Below are 8,278 nucleotides of genomic sequence, written 5' to 3' on the forward strand. Positions count from 1 at the left end.
ATTGCCTCCCCAGTAGAACAACTACATATATAGTCAAGCAAAACAAAAACACTGGCCATGTTTGAAAATGTAATACCTCATTCTGTGCCTTAAGTTAACTGTCTCTCTCCAAGAGACAAGAGGCATGTTTCACCAGAAGTCCTTTCAGATCACAAAGTTATTTTCCTTTGTTATGGTCAGTCTGTAAATTATCCTAGTTTTTTTTTGTTTTTTGCATTAGTTCATACAGTTTTCCTTAGTTTCAGTTCTTCTTATTTTTTTGTACAATACTATTCCATTATTTTCTTCTTAAATGTGTGTGTGTGTGTGTGTGTGTGTGTATGTTTATATACATTTATTTGCATGCATTTATAATCAAAATTCTGGAAAGCAATTTTGAATTATATTTTAAAAGTCACTAAATATAACCTTTGATCTAGTAATACCACCATTAATCCTTCCCACAGCCCCATTTCACACACATATCTCCCTCCACCCCATGAACAAAACCAAAAAATAAAACCCTCATCATAAACATGCCCAGTTGTCCTGCAAGACAGATTCCCATATTGGACATGACCCAAAAATGTATATTTCTCTGAATTGCAAGTTCATCATCTCTCTGACAGGAGGTGGGTAGCATGTTTCATCTTCAGTCCCCTGAACCAGTACAGTACATTACAGTGATCAGAGTTCTAAAGTCTTTAAAAGTTGTTTTTCTCTATAATGTAATTGTATAAATTGTTTCAAGTTCAGCTCACTTTGCTCTGCATCAGTTCATAGAAGTCTTTCTGGTTCCTTCTGAAACTGTCCATTTTGTCATTTCTTTGAGCATAATAATAATCCATTATATTTGTGAATAGCCATTCCTCAACAGTACAGCCCCTTAATTTAATTTCCAGCTTTTGGCTTCTAAGGAAAGAGCTGCTATAGATGTTTTTGTGTATATCAGTATTTTCCTTCTTTGCTCTCTTTGGGCTATTAAGCCTAGTAATGGTATAGCTGGGTCAGAGGGTATGCACAGTTTAGTAACTTTCAGGGCATAGTTCCAAATAGCTTTCCACATCCATTCTAATACTATAGTAGATGGGCAGGGCAGCAAGGTGATGCAGTGATATTCCTGAAAATGGGAGAACCCGGGTTCAAATCTCATCTCACACTTAATAGCTGTGTAACCCTGGGCAAGTCACTTATCCCCAATCGCCTTAAACATCCGGGGTCATGTCCAGTCGTCCTGATAACATATATTGCCACTAGACCCAGATGACTGGAGAGAAAAGTGAGGCTGATGACTTTGCACAACGCTTCCTCATTTTAAATCCAATTCTGTGCAAGTCATGACATCTGTCATGGTCTTAGAGAATGAAGGATGACAACAACAAGAAGTAGATGGGCACCTCTTTTCCTTCTAGGTCATTACTATACAAACTGCTACTATAAAAATATTTTATATATATTTGAGACCTTTCAGTTTTTGACCATAGTGGAATAGATAGTGGAATAGGGTTGTTACTAGATCAAAAGGCTATATACAATTTAGTGACTTAAAATATATTTCCAAATTGTTTCCCAGAATTGTTGGATAATTTCACAGCTCCACTAACAGTATATTCAGCTGCCTGAGTGTTCACTAATTTCCAATGATATGATAATCTTTTAATTTGTGTTTATCAATTCATGAATATCTCATATACCCTGTTTTAATATTAGTTAAAAAGGACTTTCTGCTTTTTCCTTTTACTATTCACGTTCCTTTTGTGCTTTAACTATATATGTTTAGGGTAAATGCATATCTTAAATCCTTTAAAATCTGAGGCCATATAAAAGTGCTACATTTCCTCAAAATTTGATAAGGGCAAGAACCTATTTTCTGTTGTGCTGTATGCCTCTCATCTAGTTTACTTGGGTGTCCCATCCAATAAACATTTATTAAGCACCTACTGTATGCCAGGCACTGTGCTAAGCACTAGGAATACAATTAATAAAAAGACAGTCCTTGCCTTCAAACAAGAGACAGGAAAGGGGTATAAGTCAGTAAGTAAGATTGCAGTTCTATATCTACACTATTTGTCTAAATCAACAAATATTTAAGAGCCTTCTATATGCTAGGCATTATCCTGTGCATTGGGATAGAGACAAAACTGAGTCTATCCTCAAAGAACTTACATTCTACTGTGGGGGACACAATATGCTCATGGACAAATATAAATAATTGAGAGGGGGTAAATGGGACATGGTAAAATCTGGAAAGGCCTTGAAGGTGGCATTTGAACTGATTTGAAGGATTTAGGAAATTTCAAGAGGCCGTATGGAAGGAAAGTATTCCAAGCTCTGGGGTTGGGGGGGGGGGTAGACAGCCTGTCTAAAGGCATGGAAATGGAAGATGGAGTGTGGTGTATCCGTTATATAGCAAGTAGTCCAGTTTGGCTGGAACGCTGAGTGAGGAGTAACGTCATCAGGCTAGAAAGAGGCTGGTGCCAGAGTGCAAAGGACTTCAAATGCCAAACAGAGGGGGGCAGCTAGGTGGCACAGTAGATAGAGTACCGGCCCTGGAGTCAGGAGTACCTGAGTTCAAATCCGGCCTCAGACACTTAACACTTACTAGCTGTGTGACCCTGGGCAAGTCACTTAACCCTAATTGCCTCACTTAAAAAAGAAAACAGACATAAAGTAATCAAACAGAGGCATTTTTGTTTATCCTTGATACAATGAGGAGCCATTGGACTTTATTGAGCAAGCAGAGATGTGATCAGAAACACACTTTAAACATATTAATTTGGTAGCTATCTGGGTGATGGATTGGAGAGAGGGAGGTGAGATTGGATGCTGGGAACCCAACCTCTCCCCCGCAAATAAATACTTTCCTCCAGTCTCAGTCTCTCAGTCTCTCTCTCTCTCTCTCTCTCTCTCTCTCTCTCTCTCTCTCTCTCTCTCTCTCTCTCTCACACACACACACACACACACACACACACACACACGCACACACACACAAAGCCCAAGAGATAAACCCAGAGAATGCCAATACTTGAAGTATTGAGGTTTGTAAAAGGATGAGCACTGTTTTGAAACAGGGTACCCAAGGTTTCTTATGTAGCTCCCCGTCCAGGCTCATCTTCCTAACTCCCTTCTCTTTACTGGAAGACTGGGTCCCCAGAGGGAGAGATGCTATTGCTCCTCTTGGTTTTAGAGGTAACCTTAAAAGGTTGTGTTGCTTCTAACCCTATTATGAACCCCCATCTGGTGATTAATCAGTTGATATCAATTAGCTTTTACAAAAGAATATTTACTGAGAAGATATAGCATGAACAGAAGCTACATATTCTCCCAAACCAGGGTGTGATCTTCATTCTGCACACCATCAGTTCCTGGGGAGAATGGGCTTACATCTGTCAAAGAGGAAGTGGAGGTGCCTATGTAGAGAACAAATATGACTGGCCCTAGGAGTTATTTTTTCCCCTCCCTCTTTTCAAAGTCCCAAACAGGCTCACTTCTTGTGTAGTGTAGCTGATGAACAAATTACTCCTATGCTCCTTGGTGCTAACTCCTTGCCAGACATAATATCTCTACTGCCTATGTGGGTCAACCAGGTTGCTCCTTAGGGTTGGCTCCTCCCGGGACTCAGCTAGTGCCTGTAACAATTGGAGTGATGCCACATGCTGGAGAGTTACTCTAGGAAAGCTCTGCCATGAGGAGAAGGTATCTGAGGGCAAGCCATGTGGTTTGGAAGGTCATTTCCTTGTCAGGAAGTGACCTTTGCTCGTGGGTACTGTCTATCAAAGCTTCCGGCCAATTAGCTTGGAGCTGTGTGTGCGTGTGGATGGGGTGTTCCAAGTTTCACAGGAGGCTTGTGGGATGAAGAAGGGGCGAAGTTTGCTCTCATGCTCTTTCACGAGGACCTCAGGGGAGAGTGGAGCAGGAGACGCTGGCTCCCTGAGATAGATGGCTGAATCTAGGCCTCTTTCTCTTCACCAAATTCTTATTCTCCTTAATAAATGTTTAAAAGTCTAAACTCTTGCCAAAGCTTCTAATTTATTGGCGACCACTCATTAGATTCTTAGACAGTATAGCTAGATAGCAACTTTACATGCCGTTACCAGCTCTGGTGGCTTCTGCTACTGGACCCAGTTGCTGAGGGGATTTCTGACGACTTGTCCAACTTTTCCAAGTTCACAAGGTTGTTTGTACCTTGGTCCATTCATCTCTGAATACTCATTTGCCTAAGATCAGGAAAAAAATAAACATAAAACAGGCATCATATGTTCAAGGGCATATGGTGGCGTGGTGGGAATGATAATAATAACAGCTAGCATTTATATAGTGCTTTAAGATTTGCGAGATGCTTTACATTTATTATCTCATTTGAGACTCGAAACATACATTATGAGGTAGATGCAATTATATCTCCACTTTATAGATGAGGGAACTGAAGCTGAGATGATAAGCAGCTTGCTCCAAGTCACACAGCTAGTAAGAGTCTAATGGAAGATCCAACCTCCCCTCTTCCTGACTCCAAGTCCAGCAGACTTCCTGCTCTATCCACTGTGCTGCCTTGCCATAGCCACGGGCTCACTCTTCTACCCCACCCTCACCGGCATCAGAGTTACAGAAAAGTGAACATAAGATTGCCCCCTTGAACCTTTTGTCTGAATACTCTGTAATATCTCCTGTAATATCAGTACTTCTGAGTCTTCATCCGATCATAAGACTTTCTTGTCACAAAATATAGCTCCTCTCCCCTTCCCACTCCCCACCCCAACCCCCACCCCATGCAGTTATTTATAGCTGGAAGTAGGCTTCCCTAAAGTTACATGTTTTGGGTTGAAACCCAGTGGGGAATATTTTACATGTTCAGTGTAACCTGTACTAGCAAGGGTGAATCCACACATGTTCTAAGGACTGAGTGCTCATTGTCTAGTTCCTCATTACACTTTTAAAGACATAACCCTAGGGAAGAGTATTCTTTTAGTTTCCATAATGCTCTAATGTTTTTGTTTTTCCTTCCCCCCCATTTATTTAGATTTTTACTTTTCCCCAATTACATGTAAAAACAAATTTTAACATTTTTAAAACTTTTTGCTCCACATTCTCTCCCTCCCTCCCCACTTATCTCCTCAAGAATAAAAGCAATTCAATATAAGTTATACACGTGTAGTCATGCAAAACAGTTCCATATCAGTCAGGTTGTGAAAGAAAACACATACACAAAACCTCAAGAAAAATAAACTAAAAACAGTATGCTTCAATCTGTATTCAGATACCATCAGTTCTTTCTCTGGAGATGGATCACCGTTTTTCATCACAAGTCCTTCAGAATTGTCTTGGATCATTGTATTGCTAAGAATAGCTAAGTCATTCACAGCTGATCATTTTACAATATACAGTACATTTCACTTTGCATCAGCTCATGTAAGTCTTTCCAGGTTTTTCTGAAGACATCTTGCTCATCATTTCTTATAGCACAATAATAACACTCTACTGTTTGTTTGGGGTTTTGTTGTTGTTGTTGTTGTTGTTTTTGTTTTTTTGTGAGGCAATTGGAGTTAAGTGACTTGCCCAGGGTCACACAGCTAGTAAATGTTAAGTGTCTGAGGCCAGATTTGAACTCAGGTATTCCTGATTCCAGGGCTGGTGCTCTATCCACTGCGCCACCTAGCTGCCCCAACACTCTACTGTTTTTAATCACTGCTTCTTGCTGCCTAGTCAGGCCATGTAAGTCTGGAGTCCAATGGATCTTTGTTTTATAATCATTGACTAATTGAATGAAAGCAGTAGTTCAAAGGCAATCCATGCCTTGGGAGAAAGACTTGTACCACCCTCGATTAAGTAAAACAATTTTCATAATTTGGGACATCTAATAAAATTAAATATATTCTTGAAAGTCAGGATGAAATAGAAAAGTATTATATGTCATAATGACAATTCTAGAGCCTTTCATCTCTTGATTATTTCTAATTTATCCCAGGTAGTTGGGTGGCACAAAGACTAGAGCAGTAGATTCAGAGTCAGGAAGACCTGTAATTAAAATCCTGCCTCAGGGGGCAGCTAGGTGGTGTAGTGGATAAAGCACTGGCTCTGGATTCAGGAGTACCTGAGTTCAAATCTGGCCTCAGACACTTAACACTTACTAGCTGTGTGACCCTGGGCAAGTCACTTAACCCCCACTGCCCTGCAAAAAAAAAAAAGAGAGAGAGAGAGAAAATCCTGCCTCAGATATTTATTAGCTGAGTGACCATAGGCTCTTATTTAAGCCCTTGAACCACAATTACTTCAGGAAATGGGCAAGAGAAGACCCAGCCACAGAAGAGGAACCTGAGAATTGAAGGCACCGCAGCAATGTGAAAAACTGCTCCATTGGAACTGTAACAGAGGGAGTCAGTGGAGGGAAGGCTTCTGCTTAGTGACTCCCAACTAGTTGGAGAGAATTCTCTCCTTTGGCCAAGAGCTCCCAGGGACAGCTATTACTATTACTACTCTTCAGCTTAAAATGGCTAAAGCTTCAGAAAGGAGAAACTTTTCAAAAGGAAGGGTTTGGGGGAAGTTAGGTGGTGCGGTGGATAGAGCACCAGTCCTGGAGTCAGGAGGACCTGAGTTCAAATCTGACCTCAGACACTTAACACTTACTAGCTGTGTGACCTTAAGCAGGTCACTTAACCCCAATTGCCTCACTTAAAAAAAAAAAAGGTTTGTTGCTCTCTGCTGCTCTCTCTGATTTGAGAAGGAAAAGCAGAGGGGATTTCCCACTGCTTTCCTAACCTGGAGAGAGGAGTTCTGTGACTGTGAGCTCCATTCCGAAGCATCCCGGGGAGAGTGAACAACTGCATGGTCTGGTCTCTATTGCCAAGTTTGACGAATTGCTATTCATACTAAGAGCTAACATTTTCTAAATGCTCTTATAAGCTCTTCCATTAAACTGTAAGCTCCTCATGGGCAGGGACTGTCTTTTACCTCTTTTTGTATCCTCCCCTCCTCCCGTGTTTAGCAGAATGCTTGGCACATAGTTGGTGCATAATATTGTTTATTGTTTGATTGATGATTAATCAAATAATGGCAATACATAGTATTTCTCTAGTACTTTATAAACATTATCTCATTGTATCCTCAAAAACCCAGAGAGGCAGATGCTATTATCCCCATTTTACTGACTTGGAAGCTGAGTTAGGTAAAGGCTAAATGACTTGCCCAGCACCAGCTACTAAGTATATCATGACAGATTTTTAAAATCAGGTGTTCTTCACTTCAGGTGTAGCATTCTATGCACTGAACCACCCGCTTGCTTCTTTGAAAGAGTGTTAAAGGCTAGGTTCTAGTAGAGAAGAGAAGAGAAGAGAAGAGAAGAGAAGAGAAGAGAAGAGAAGAGAAGAGAAGAGAAGAGAAGAGAAGAGAAGAGAAGAGAAGAGAAGAGATTTCTTTCAGCTGAAGAGCGTGGTTAAAATTAAGTCAAGAAGTGAGCAGAGAAGCAGTTTTGTGTGGCACAAATTGTTCCTGAATGGATCAATAACATTGATGTCTTCAATCTAGAGGTGTGAGTTGCCCTAAACACATGAGTTTTACCCTCTCATGTGTTTCTGTTCTAGGTTCCTATAAGTTTGTGATCATTTTTTACCATAGCTATTAAAGCATTGGTGGAAAAGTGTGATATGTGTGTGCATGCACACATCTATAGTGATGCATTTTATTATTTATCTATTTGTCCTAATGCATTAATCTCTATAATATCATTATTTCTTTTTCCTTATTATGTAAATGGTTATATTTAAGATCCCAAAGTGTCATTCTTTGTGAGTAGCTGGTTGTGTAAACAGAAAACATACTGGGGGCTGAAAGTATAGAGTGATGAGCAGGACAAGTATATTTTTATTCAAAATAAGTTACCCCTCGGACCTTGAGAGAGTTTGAATGTGACTTTGTGGTGGTAGTCTGTTTCTAGGAACTAAGATTTGCTTCTATGAGAGCAAGTTAGAGAACTGAGGCAAAACCGGAGAGAAAATTAGGTGTCACCCATAGATGAGAGGGATGAGCCTCAAGTCTTACACAGGGTGAGTGTCAGCTATACCTTCAGTAACACACTTGTCTTGTTACATTTTGAGGTCATTGAAACAGACCACATACTAGTCCACTAACTGCCATCACACAAGGATAGAAACATGAGGTGGAAGCCCAGGTTTGGGGAAGAATAAATATAGCAGCTTAGCTGGAACATAGCACATGGAGGAGAGTCATACAAAAGTAGTGTTTTTTAAAAAAAGTCTAGAACCCAAACTTTAAACAAACAAACAAACAAACAAATAAATAAAAACAC

The sequence above is a fragment of the Dromiciops gliroides genome, chromosome 2 (assembly GCF_019393635.1).
Source record: "Dromiciops gliroides isolate mDroGli1 chromosome 2, mDroGli1.pri, whole genome shotgun sequence".
NCBI lineage: Eukaryota > Metazoa > Chordata > Mammalia > Microbiotheria > Microbiotheriidae > Dromiciops > Dromiciops gliroides.